Source organism: Hyaena hyaena, unplaced genomic scaffold (genome assembly GCF_003009895.1).
Source record: "Hyaena hyaena isolate Hyena2069 unplaced genomic scaffold, ASM300989v1 scaffold_62, whole genome shotgun sequence".
NCBI lineage: Eukaryota > Metazoa > Chordata > Mammalia > Carnivora > Hyaenidae > Hyaena > Hyaena hyaena.
In genome coordinates, this window is record NW_024080694.1 from 1,304,833 (window position 1) to 1,319,650 (window position 14,818).

Here is a 14,818-nt window from a genome sequence, read left to right on the forward strand (position 1 = left end):
TTGCTCAAGCCTGGCTCCTCACAGAGGCTGTGTTCTCGTATAGAACTGAACAGAAGAGTATACTTCTTTTCCAAGCTTGATGGGAATGAGCACTTTGATATGTAAATCTTACATTGGTCTCCTTTTGCTATAATAAATTCAACAGATTTTTTTTTCAGAAGGGACATAAAAGTACATCAAGACTGAGACAATTAGTGGGTGTGGTTGCTAGATTTCTTCTAGTTTTCTGACATGAGATATGGTGACTGATATTCTACCCATCCATGATGAGGCCCTTCCACATAACAGGAAGCCACAGTGAACTTATATACTTAATCATGTTACCCTGAAGCTCCTGCCTTAAAATTGTATATATTGTTGGCAAGTTTTGACACTGGAACTGACATTCATGTTATGGGTGGAATTCCTCCTTATGCCAACCAGGATCATCTTGCAAAATTGTTCAGAGGCTACATAGGAATCACTGGGTATTACACATGAGAAGTTGGATGTAACAATAATCTGAATGTGAACCTATGGAATCCTTTGTCTCCTAAAAATCACTAGTCCTTCTGGGACCTTAATTACTTTCTATGCCATTTTGCCATTTAACACTGTGACAGTCTACCAATGAACACTGAAGTGAAATACCAGCTCACTTTGCAGCAAAAAGGTAGATTAAAAAAAATTACTGATATGCTTCCCTCATTGGAGCAGGCCCAGTTCTACAGTTTAGGGATTTAGTCACTCCAGCTGCGAGGGAGTTTCTAGTCATAGAGCTGGTAGCTTCTGGAAGTTTCTATTCCAGGGGCTTTAACCTAAGCATTTTATTTCACATTTCCCAAGGGCAAACTTTGTTCACACTGTGTTCCCTGTTTAATTACCTTTTTGTGTCTGTTTTATCTTTTAAAAATCTGAAAATCCTTCAAAATATATCCAACACCTTGTTCTATATACAAAAGATTGCTTAATAGCATGATGATTTTAAACACAGGACTTGCTGACTGTATAGTCTTGGGCGAGTTACTATGTGAATCTGAATTTCCTCTTCTTAAAGATGAGGAATATAATGCCAACTGCATATGGTTATCATAAATATCAAATAAGTGACTTTAATATAAAATATTTAGTAAACTGCATGATATACTTAATATTCAAAAATTCTTGGTTATGATTATTACTACTCTTATTAGTATTGTAGTTCATCATTACATATGTGTGGGTACATGTGTGAGGGAAGAAATATGCATATCCATACACTCTGTTGTCTTCACAATTGGGTTACGTGTTCCTAAAAAGCAAAAGCCATTTGTAACACTTTCGATGTGTCTTTCTTCTTGTCTAACCCAGTGTTGTGTCCACAGTAAAAGCTGAAAAAATATTTGCTTAAAGAAAGAATCCAAAGAAACTGAAACAGGGTGAATGTCGGAGAAACAACGAAACACCGAATAGAAGTGAGGCAAGATTTTATTCATGGCCGGGCCAAACCTGATCTCCTGATCTCAAGGAGAAAAATGCAGAGAATGGCCCCGAACAAAGTAGCAGTGAGCTTATATGGATTTCGGCAAGGCAGAATATGTCATGATTTAGTTAAACAATTACAATTTCCAGCATTTCATGGGTGCCAATTATATTGTGACACACAGATATTAGTTTTGGTGGAAACCTATCATTTTAAAATTCTTTTTCTTAAGTGTTTGAAATGATCAATTATAGTTAGACCTAAGACACCATGGGGCAGTGACTAGGTGACTTTTTACATGTTGGCCTTGCCTTCACCAGATCTTAGTAGAAGGGGTGGGGAAGCGTTTTGCCACCTAAGTTATCTATTTAGCAAGTAGTTGAAGTTACAGACTCGAGATGAGGCTGAGAGTAATTTCTGATAACTCTAATAGGGACCTACATAAGCTTTTATCTCAATTATTTATGAAAGGTGAGTTTAAGCCAAACTTATATACAGTAAGCTTTCTGATATCTTATAAGTTGACCTATTACAGAAACAAGAGGGCACAATCTAGGAGATGGTATTTTCGTTTAAATCCAATGCCTATACTTTTCCTCTTGATTTTAGATATTTCAATCCAAATTCCAGAACCCAGCACATCCAAATGAGATATAGGACCGTGAAATTATAGAGCATTATAGAATCAGCCAACCTAAGCTTATAATAAAAATGCGACTCCAACTTCCCAGCCTTCATGAGAGGAAGTCCATTCATTCATGCATTCAAATGACATTTATTTGGTTTCAGCCATAATACAGTCAGTGAACAAGATAGATACGGTCCTTAAACTAACAAAGCATGCATTCTGTTGTTGAAGAAAGGAGAATAATAAATATTAGATAGACAGACAGACAGGATTGATATACAAAAAACTAAAGCAGTATTAAAGTATAAAGAATAACTAGAAGCTAGGGAGAGACAGGGTGCTACTCTGGCCAGGATGGTCAGAAAAAGCATCTTTAAGGAAGTGCCACTTAAGCAGAAGCCTGATAAATGAGGAAAACCAAGCCGCATGAAGGTCTGAAGGAAGATGGCTAGGCGAAGCAAAGGACAGGTGCACAGGCAATAAGATGGTAATGAACTTGGTATGTTTAAAATAACAGAAGACCAGTGCATCCAGGAAGTACTGAGTAAGAGGAGAGCGTTGGGGAGTGAGTTTAGAGAGGTGGGGGAGGCCAGATCCTGAAAGGCTTATAGACACACAAGGACTTTCAATTTCATTCTAAATGCAGTAGGAAAGGTTCAAGTAGGTGAGTGTTATTAGATTTGTGCTTGAGGGTTTTTTTTCCCCCTCCTGACATCAACCAATTCTGACACCAATTGGGTGTTTTGCAATTCAATTCAATTCTAACAGCCCTAACTACCTGGAGTCAGACTAGGATCAGACACTTCAGTCTGCCACTCCAGTCAAAGATGTCAGACCCCACAGTTATAAGGGCTTGGTCCTATAAGACTGCCCTCATAGCAGACACTACTTGCAAGTATTACGTCCCAGGTTACCCACATTTCTGTTCAACTTGCCTATAAAATCAGAGGTTCCCACTCACAGGATTCAGGAACTATTTTCCTAATTATTTGCTACTTACTATTACCAATCTGTTATAAAGGACAACTCAGGAAGAGCCAGATAGAAGTGATACATAGATCAAGATATGGGGCAAGGGGCATGGAGGCTCTGCAATCTCGCCAAGCACACAATCCTCCTAACACCTCGATGTGTTTACTAACCCCAAGACTCCTGAACCCCTATATTTGGGGGGTTTTTATGGAGGATTCATTACATAAGCATAAATGACGAAATCATTGACTATTGATTAATCCCCAGAGGTGGGGGATGGGGATGAAAGTCCCAACTCTCTAATCAAGCGTTGGTCTTTGTGGTAACCAGCCCAATCTCTAAGCCTTGTAGAGATTCCCAAAACCAGTCATCTTATTAACATACAACAGACACTCTAATCACTCAGAGATTTCAAGGGTTGTAGGAGTTGTGTGTGCCAGAAATAGGGTACAATGACCAAATATGTATTTATTATACCACAGTGCTTTAATAAATACATAAAGAAAAGATTTTTGGAAAGGCAAGAGTGAAAGCAAGGGGGCACCAGCTAGACAGCTGTTGGAATAATCCAGAAAGCAACTAACCCACAATGATTACACTACAGTGATAACGGTAAAACTGACCAATGGGCATCTTTGTGGACGCTCCTAGTAAAGGCAATTACTAAGGATGCAAGAATAATAGCTCTGTTTCACTCTTAAGAGTCTAGATAGTTAGAAATGTCTTCTGTAAGCAATTTGGCAAAGTGTATCAAGACTGTTGAAAATATTCGTGTTTCTTGGTTTAGAAATCTCACTAAATAATTCATCTCAAAGAAATATTTTAACCAAAAAGAAAGAAGAAAGAAAGAAGCAGAGGAGAGAGGGAGGGAAGGAAGGAAGGAAGGAAGGAAGGAAGGAAGGAAGGAAGGAAGGAAGGAAGGGAGGGAGGGAGGGAGGAAGGGTGAAATGTGTAGAATTATTTATTGTGGCATTAATTGTGAACAAAAAAGCCCTTAAAATCTGATGATAGAAAGAAGATGAAGAAAATTATGGTACTATAACTCAATGGAGTTTTATCAACCACTAAAAATTAAAATTGTGAAGAAAGTATATATCATAAAAAGTATTTGTGGTAGAATATAAAGCAAAGATGCCTGTGAAACGTATGTCTGCTTGTACCCATGCTCTTACATTGGTCTATATGTGAATAAGGCTTGGGGAAAAGTAATGAATGTGTTAAAAGGGTTGAAGGTGGAGATTTTTAAAAAACATTTTCCATGAATTTTATAGGCCACTGGTTTTGATTTGGGCTTCTGAGATTTTGTGTTCCCTTGAGAATTGTCCAGACCAAGGAAATCAAACTTCTCTCTGGTAAGTAAAACATAAACTTCCCCAATAAATTTAACCATAACTCTAAATGAATCAAAGGAAATTGCTCTTTTCTGGAATCGTAAGTCTTTCTGCAGGGCCCATGGCCAAGGATGGGAAGGTACAAATGTAAATCTGGAATCAAATCCAGAAGACTGTATGTCATTTTGATGTCTTGGAAAAAAGAATATACCCTTCGGACACTTTGCTCCTCCCTTCTGTAATTCCAATTCTCCTCTCTACTGAACAAAAAACAGGATCAGGAAAGGATTAACATTCTTTCTCTCGGCCTTGTTGAGCATACACACTGAGGAAGAGCATATCCCTGTCATAATACCAATGCACCCCCACAAAGTCAGCTCCCTAGGTAAACTGCCTCGTTCCTTAGTGGCGTTTTACTGCCTTTAAAATGACATAACTAGAATTTAAAAGAGAAACCACTAAGTTCTGTTGAGTATCTTGCCCCATGAAAACTGAATGTAAAATCTCCTAAAGACCACCAACTCCTCAAGAAAAACCTCTCTATTTGATAGAAAATCTGAAATAAGAGCATGTAAGACAGGCTGTTTTCAAAAGAATTGGGATGCCCCAAAAATAAAATCAAGAAGACTTTTTTAAGAGTCATACCACAATTCTTCTCCAATATCCAAATGACTTCAGTAGTCATACGCCCTTCCCCCATTTAAGTCTGCAAGAATTTATCAAAGGGCACTTGTAGAAATCTAGAAGTACAAAGCATGTTCTTCGGATTCAGGGAATTTATTATCTCATGAGCATGATAGTTTCATATCAGCATCAATTAGAGAACGAACCAGGACATGTAATGAGATGGAAATGGGACAGCAGAGTTATATGGTAGAGGGAGCAAAAGTTCTTTTAGATTTAGTCTTAAATTCCCATTCAACCACTTACCAATTAAGTGACTTTAAATGAGTCATTTTAGTTTATTTGAACTGCTGTATCTTTTTCTGCAAAATGGGAATAATAGTAACAATGATCAGGCCTCAAATGTGTGAGTCACCTAACAGAGGGAAGTTCAGGTTTCAGAAAAAAGGTCAGAAAGGATGCCTATGGTTTTGAATTTCATGCAGACAATAGAGTGCAATTTCAAAAGTACGTGCACATCCTGAGGGTCAAAAAAATAATTTTTTAAAAATTTAATGTGTATTGTATTTTTGAGAGAGAGAGAGAGAGAGAGAAAGTATGAGCAGGGGAGGAGCAGGGGGAAGGGGGTGGGGCGGCGGGGACACAGAATCCAAAACAGGCTCCAGGCTCTGAGCTGTCAGCACAGAACTTGATGCAGGACTCAACTCATGAATCGCAAGATTATGACTTAGCCAAAGTCAGCACTCAACCAAGCTACTCACGTGTCCCAAAATAACTGCCTTCTTACAAACTTGGACAGAAACTGATGAAGGAGCATCCCTAGGTCCTTTTGACACCAAAGAGAAGCAGACAATATGAAGCCGTTTGGAGTAGCTTCTGAGTTGGCAGCTACCTTGGAATGGTGATATCTGCTTGGGACCCAAAAAGGCTAAAAGAATTCACTTGTACCCTCAATCTAGTCTCACAGAACCAGGGAATTCCCTGCTTTCCTCAGTGAATGAGACAGCCCCTCCCCTATGTGAGCCTCATGTGAAAAAGCTACTCCATGAAAAACTTACCTCACTTAAAAATTAAGTTTTCATCAGAAAAGAGTCACCCTCCTCAAAATACAATGTCTATGACATAAAAAAGAAGAAAAGGATGAAAGTAACTTAAATGGCAAAGAACAGTCACCAGGAAAATATGACCATGAAAACTGTAATGGCAGATCAAATCGTTATCAAAATTAGCACCATATAAATTAATCAATGGGATGAAGAGTCCATAATACAAGACAAGTAAGCTCTAAAAACATTATACAACATGGGGCATATAGTTAACAATATTATATTGTACATTTTAAAATCTGTTAACAGGGTAGATCACATGTTAAAGGTTCTTATCACAATGAAATAAAAATAAAAATAAAATATGATTAATATATATTATAGTATCACATTGAATATCACAATGAAATATAATAAAAAGAAAATTCAGCCAACCAACAAATCATTAGAGAAGCACTAGCAAATGTGCTGGTGGTGAGCAGTGAGTCCATTTATAAATAAATGTATGAATAACTAAAACAATCATAAAAATTATGACCATTAAAAGAAACTCAAGGTAATCATGACTGTGTAGAAACAATATAATTAGCAAAAGTTGAGAGGTGATTTAAGTATGCTGAGTCTTCATATTACATAGCTGAGTCCTATAATAATGATAATATTTTTTAAAACTTGACCAAATAGGGGCGCCTGGGTGGCTCAGTCAGTTAAGTGTCCAACTTCTGCTCAGGTCATGATCTCATGGATCGTGGGTTCAAGCCCTGCATTGGGCTCTGTGCTGACAGCTCAGAGCCTGGAGAATGTTTCAGATTCTGTGTCTCCCTCTCTCTCTAATCCTCCCCTGCTCATGCTGTCTCTCTCTCTCTCTCTCTCTCTCTCTCAGAAATAAATAAAACATTAAAATATTAAAAAATAAAAAAAATAAAACCTGACCAAACCTAATTTTAAAAAGTTGAAAATACTTAGGAATATACATAATAAGAAGTCTGGAAGAGCTATATGAAGAAACTTTTAAAACACTCCTAAAGGACATACATATACCAGAAAAAAAAATTAAACCAAGGAAAAGTATAATGTGTTTTCAGATATAAAGACACAATATGTTAAATATGCTAATTATTCCCAACTTTATACCTTTAATGCACTCCAGATAAAAAACTTAAAATTTGATGTTACCATAAATTTCAAATAGGCACTCTGGATCTAAATTTCTATATGCAAAGATGTATTTTTAGTATATTCTGAAAATGAAGACTAATGAGGTGGGAAGTACTCTAATCAGACACTGAAATTTTTATAAAGTCTACAAAAATTTAAATAGCATTATATTGTCACATGAATTATAAAAACATTGGAACAAAATGGAGAATAGAATCAGTATGTATTAAACCTCAATCCACAGTGACACATGTGGCTTTACATACAAGTTGAAAAAATATAGATTATTCAATTAGTGATCTCAGTAAAACTGAGTACCCATGTGGGGGGAAAAAAACAGAAAACTGCTTGACTCTTCATTCTTCACCATGAAGCAAATTTCAGCTGAGAAAATATTGAAATGACATTATCAAATCATAAATGTTCTTGAGAAAAATAATTTTTAAATTGTAGAGGTCCTTTTTAAAAATAACTTCTGCATGGTGAATACCTTTCTAAGTATGGCATGAATTCCAGAGACCAGAAAGGGGAAAATATCAACAATTTTGATTAACACTTTTTAAAAATACATCATGAAGGGAACAGGAAGCTTCCAGAAAAATATAAAACTGGCCTTGAACCATACAGAAGATGTACAGTCTCATATGCAAATTATAACCATAAGGAGATACCACTCCCTTAAATATCAGGCTGGCAAAAAGTTTTTTAAAAAACTTAATAACACAATGGTTTGACAAGTGCATTGGCAGTGGGGATACAAGTTCATATGCTCTATAAAAAGCAACTTGGAAAAATCTATTAAATATAAAAATGTATATATATCCAGCAATTCCATCCTTTGGAATTTATCTTACAGGTATTCTTGCACTTAAAAAAAATGATATATGTACACTGCAGAATTATTTTTGGTAGCAAAAGTTTCAGAGCAATCTAAATTTCCATCAGGAGAGAATTTAAGTAAATCACAGACAGCTAATAGTGATGAAATAATACACTATGAAAAAAGGAATGAGAAATTTCCACAAGTACAAATATGGAATAAATCTCTAAGATGTATTGTTAAGAAATATAAGCAAGGTAGATTGTGTACACAGTAATATAGTATGATTCTGTGTGTGCATGCATGTGTGTGTGTGTGTGTGTGTGTGTGTGTGAGAGAGAGAGAGAGAGAGAGAGAGAGAGAAACTGCATTTGACAACTTGTAGACTATATCCCAAAAGGAATACACAAGAAAATGGTAACAGTGTGTATCTCTGGAGAGAGAATACGGGTATTTGCCAGACAGAAATAGGAGAAAAAGCTACTTTTCACTGTCCCTTTTGATTCTGCTAAATTTTTCATTAATTGATTTTTTAAAAATTGATTTCTTAAACTATTGTCTCAGAAAATGAGAATCAGACCAGGAAGAAGGAACTGAGAGGTCTTGTTTTTTATTATAAGCTCACTTCTGTATTCTTTGATTTAACGTATGCTATTTTTATCTTGGTTTAAAAAATTCATAAATTAAGCATAAAAATAATTTTAAATACTCTGTTCTATTTAAGATACTCTATCCCACTATTCAGCTGTTTGTGCCAATTTTAGGAATAGAAAATATGTCGCTGTAGCTATAATAGAGACAAAATGTTCAGCAAATTATGGGAACACAAAAAGAGATCAATTAATTCTACAGGTGGACAGATGGTTATCAGGACACTCAGAGCGGGAAGGCACAGGGTAAACTGGCCTTAAGGGATGATAAATTCACCAGATACCTGTGCAAAAGCCTTGTTGGTATGGAGTACAGCATGAGTTAAAGCATGGAGGTGCACAGAACCTGTCATGTGTGAGAGCCCCAGTGACTTAGTGATGCACGATGGTAGGAATGTCACAGAAGAAATGGCTAAAAGTAAGCTGCCAAAGAGAAAGGGGACTGGAGAGAATACCACAAAGGGCCTTGAATGCCATGCTAAGAAAAGTTGACCTTATTTAATACATCATGAATCCTAAACCTGAGTCGTTATCAGAATTACATGGGCTAACTTTGTAAAATTACAAATTCCCAGACCCCTCCTCCATATCAATAAAATCTGACTCTGATGGACATACCTGGGAATCTGCAGTTTTAGATTAAAATTCCTCTGTCTCAGTTGTAGACAAAGGGGAGTCATCAGAACTTCATTTGTGGTGTTTGGGTTACTAGCAGGTTATTAAGAATTAATCATATGTAGAGTCTCACTTCCTGTACCTGTCAGGCTGAAAGTTACGATGTCTTCCCATGCACTTAAAGTTGTAAACTCATTCTTCTCGGGACTATGCTAAAGGTGAAGCAGGAATGGAATTGGGGAAAAAGTGGAAAGGAGAAATAGCCCCTATTTGATATACTATGTTTCCCTGTCCCTGCCCCTGAGCATCGTCATTATGTTCCTGCAGTGAATATCTACTCAGGAAGAGCATAAAGGATACAAGAGCAATCAAGCACATTTCTTAAGGTTTTCCTTAGAAACAGGGCCATTTTCCCTCTCTTTTATTAAAACAGCAATAATCACAACCCATAGCCAGTCCCTGTCGTGAGCAGCAGATTTTGTGTGACCTTTTGAACACTGGAATCAGTTGCTACCTTCGGATTGCATGCTGATGTTAATTACACAAATGATGCTCCCCGGAAACTGATGGTAGTAAATTCCTCCAGAGTCTTCCTTTCAGTAAAAGGTGTGCTTCATCAAGATGTCTGGGGAGCTCAGTCAGTTAAGTGACCGACTTTTGATCTCAGCTCAGGTCATGATCTCATGGTTCAGGAGTTTGAGCCCTGCATCAGGCTCTATGCTGACAGTGTGGAGTCTACTTGGGATTCTGTCTCTCCCTCTCTGTCCTTCCCCATTGTTCTCTTACTCTGTCTCTCTCTGTCTCTCTCTCTCTCAAAACAAACCTTAAAAAGGTGTGCTTCAGTAATTAAACACAAAAGTGGTAAGCACAGAAATATGAAGGTGTGTTCAACATGGGTCCTGCCCTCAAGGATCTAACACTTCCCTAGGGTTTGGGATATAAGTTCTTCACCTGGTCAGGGCCCTGGCAGACGAAGCAGTAAAGAGCTACCATGACATGGTGGCAGCCCGCAGGGTAGGTATTCAGTAGATAATCCTGCTGATCTTTGGTCTCAAGCTGAACACAGAATATTAAATTTAAAAAGAAGCTTCAGCAGCATCACCTCAATTCATAGATGAGAAAACTAAGGTACAGAACAATACACTGAGTTGCTCAACGTTACACAAGGAGCAAAACTCAAGCTGAAACCAGACATCCCATTTCCACTCCGAATCTTATAGATCGGCTGATTATAATTTCAGGTCCCAATGCCATAACCAATTTTCCCAAGCAGGACATGAGTGGGGTGTGTAATATTCACCTCATCTCTTAAGGCAAATGATGAAATTAGTAAACTTTAAGTTAGAGGGACAGGGGATCTATTGACCCACAGGATGGCGATCAGAAGACTTTGGTTCATCCACATGCCCAACTTCTGCAACAGGTATTGAGTTTCTATGATCGACTATAAATAATACAGATAAAGTCCCAGGTCTCTGACTTGAATACCCTCAATCATCTCACCCCAGACACACGATAGTAAGAGGCTAATCTATACTTTTTTTCATCTGTGTTGGCTCCAAACCAATAGTCTGCCCATATTCCTTTTTTCCTTTCTCAAGTTTGCATCTCAAGGCATAAAGCAGTGATGACAAATACACAGCCTGTGTGTTACCCCTGTCCTGCTGCTATCCTTGGCAGACATCACTAATTGATCACAGTGCTCTTTCTACTGAATTGCAAGGAGATCTTAGAATTCTCCACCCAACTCTAGGCAACAACGGTCAATCGATCTAAGATGACATATGACTCTAATGTGCATGGATTTTGCTCATTTTCCTTCCTCCATAATTCCAGCTTGAATCAAAACCTAAAATAGAAAATAGAATTGCATGAAGGATAGAGAAGAGGAAAAGCCTCAAGAATGTTCTAATAAGTAACATAAAAAAAAGTCATTGTAAGACTGCCCAGAATCAATTCAAACTGACTCAATAAATTGAGTGCCAGCACCATGTTGGATGAGGGGTACACTGACATGAATAGACTTCGTCTGCATCTTCAAAAGCTTCCACACCAGATGGGGAGAGATTTCTGTAACAGATAATTTTTAAACAATATGGTAATGATTACAACTGGGTAAACTCCATGCCTTCAAGCAGGGCTCATGACTATATTTTTCACTATTGCATACCTCTCACCCACCACCACACCTGGCATAGACCAGGAACTCAGTAATAGCTGTTAAATGATCAAGGCAGAGGTCACAAAACTTATTTTTTCTGGAGTAAATGGGCAAAAACCTTAAGGAAAAAGTCAAAATTTTCCTGAATCTTGAAAGAATCAGTGAGAATTTTCTAGATGAAGAGGCAAGCATGAAGACAAGAACTCCTATTTATAACTTTTCTCAAAAATTATGGTAAAAATAAAATAAGCCACTTGTCTTCCAGCTGTTCATAGATAACAATTACCCACTTTCCAAATGATTTAAAAGAGTACTTCATGAATCGATAATAAAGGGAAAGGTATGACTAGTTTTCATCAAAGCTGTTGTAATCCATCTTTATTTGCTAATTTGGAAACCCCAAATTCAACAATGCTCACAGATTCCACTGGGTACATGCTCTCAGAATGATCTTTTATCAGGTTTCTATTGTGGAACACTAATTAAAATCAATTAGGGTGATGTGTCATTGACTGGTCTGGTTTTACCAGTGCATAACAAAGAGACAGGAGAACAGACTTGAAGGGTAATCATCTGCTACTTGTTTTTGCTTCCTCAATTGCAGATGTCTGCTTCTAATGGATGAACAACTGAAATTTCAAAGCACTTACTTCAAGCATAACTAAATGTCTTCCATCAAGCAGCTATATTAGAGATTTGATTAACATTATCTCTTCAAATGTGCTTGAAAGAATTCATTCCTGTTTTTCAGAGAATATCTTCAATCTCTCCTGTCTTTGAACTTCAACAAGCCTTATAGCCCATGTACTCCCTCTTTTGTATTTGATTATAACTCTTCTGTGTGGCACATTAAAATTGTGTTCTATGTGCTAAATCATGCATCGACAGCAAGGTTGTGGGCCCAAGACAAAGAGATCAGATCTTCTATTTCCTTTATGTCATGTGTAAAAAGAAGGAGAGAGGGCAAAGAGAATAAAGGAGAGAAGAAGAGAAGGAAAGAAGATAAGAAAGAGAGAAAAAAAGAATGAACTGTGCACATATTAGACATCCAGTATCTTCCATGCGTGGTGCGAGGTACTTCTGTGTAACATATGCCACTTAGCCCTTCAAAGAACGCGCTAAAATAAGCACTTCCTTCTTTTCTTGGAGATAAGGAAACTCAAACAAGAAATTGGTTACCAGCTGAATGGCAGAGCCCAATGGAAACCCAGGTTCATCCTTCATGTTTGCTTCTCCTTCTGAAGGAAGCTGTTATGCCAAAGCCCCTGCTCAGGCGACAGCAATGAGTGGCCATGACATACACTATCAGACTCTGACTCACCCACCCCACCCCTAGGGCACAAGTGACAGAACAGGACTTTGGTATCTGAGACAGCTGTGTCCTGCTTGAAAAGATTAGGCCATTCAGATGATTTTTATTATTTGATCTAGAAAGACAGAATTAGTGAAGAGTGAGACACAAAACCAAAAATAATGAATTAAGAAATTACCTGCCAAGCCACAAAGTAGAATATATTTATAACATGTATAATCAACAAAATACTTATGTGTATTATATAAATAGTTCCCAAAGATCAATGAAAAAAAGACAGATAACATGATAAGAAAATGGTCAAAAGGTTTGAACAGTATGTCACAAAAAAGCATATGCTATGGGGGTGGCCCTATAATACACCACCCAAACTGGGACCACTTAAGAGTAAAAGGGCCCTATTCAGTCATTATACAAGGAAAACAGGAGTGACCAGACTGACCCAGGCAAAAACGATATTATCAGGCACCCCACTCAAATGACATCAAACATATAAAGAGATGCTTAACCTCATTGGTCATTCAGGAGATGCAAATTTGGGCTATTATGAGGTGCTCCCACATACCTACTGGTGAATGACTAACAAGAACAAGATTGATACTACCAACTGTCAATAAGGGTAAGGATACCGAGCACATAGAACCCTCCTGCACTGCTGGGAGGCTATAAATTGAGACAGTTACTCTGCAAAACTCTTGAGAAGTATCTACCAAAGTAAAACATATATGTATGGTGCACAGTTCAACTCTCAAATATACCAAACAAATAAATAAAAATTTTCATAGCAGTAATATGCATAACAACTCCAAACTGAAACAGCCTAAATGGCTACCAGCAGAAGAATGATAAATATGGCATAGTATACTCATACAACAAATGACTGTACATAATTAAAATAAATGAACTAGTGCCAAACAGAACAACATGGATCAATATCACAAACACAATACTAAGTACTTCAAAACTAGTCTCAAAGAGTAGAGAGTGTATGACTACATTTTTATAAATGTCAAAATGTGCAAACTAATCTATGGTGTTAGAAGCCAAGCTACCAGTTACCTTTGGGGAAGGGCTGGTGACTGGGACAGGGGTGGGGGGCTTGTGGGATGCTGGTAACGTTCCATTTCTTCATCTAAGTGGTAGTAATTCAGCATGTTAACTTTAGAAAAAAATCACTGGGTCGTACACCAAAAATATGTATAATTTTTTTGTCTATAGACTATACTACAATAAACAAGTTTGTGAGTAGAAAGACATTTAAAAGAGAGAGAGAGAGAAAGAGAGAGAGGATGGGGTGCCTAGGTGGCTCAGTCAGTTAAGCATCTGACTCTTGATCTCAGTTCAGGTCATGACCTCAGGGTTTGTGAGTTCGAGCCCCACATCAGTGCTGACACTGGAACCTGCTTGGGATTCTCTCTCTCTCCCTCTCTCTCTGCCCCTCCCCCATTCATGCTCTATCTTTCTCTCTCTCTCAAAATAAAGAAAAAACATTAATAAAAAAAGAGGAAAATTTCCTGAAGAAAGCAGACTGTAATGGGCAATATACAAGCTAGAGCCATAGGGAGCGAAACCAAAGTAAAGAGAGGAAGCAGGTCAGTAAGAAGAGTAGAGCAAAGCAGGTAGAAGCTGAGAAACCACAGGAGAAAAACCACGGGTTAATGGAAAAGAGACAAATAGAACAGCCAATACTTTGCACTGCCTCTAATCCTGGTGATTTTCCTATTCTTGATCTCATCCATGTCTATTTTTACAGTAATCACCCTTTTTCTTGAGGCAATATAAAGGCTCTCCACAAAAACAAGCAAGGCTAACTAAAATACCAATGTTTTCTTTCTCAGTCCTGCTAAAAGTACAATTTTGGCAGCTCAGGAGCTTATCTTCATCAAAAGCTATTTGTGTTATAAATGAAACCAACATAAAGTGAGCCAGGTGGATGATGAACTCTCATGCCTTCCATGACAAGTGTTAGATGACTTCCAAAATGTATTGCAAATAGAGAAATAACATCCTGATTCAAACCCATCATCTGTCCTGGGTGTATAAACCATGAGTGGTGCCGA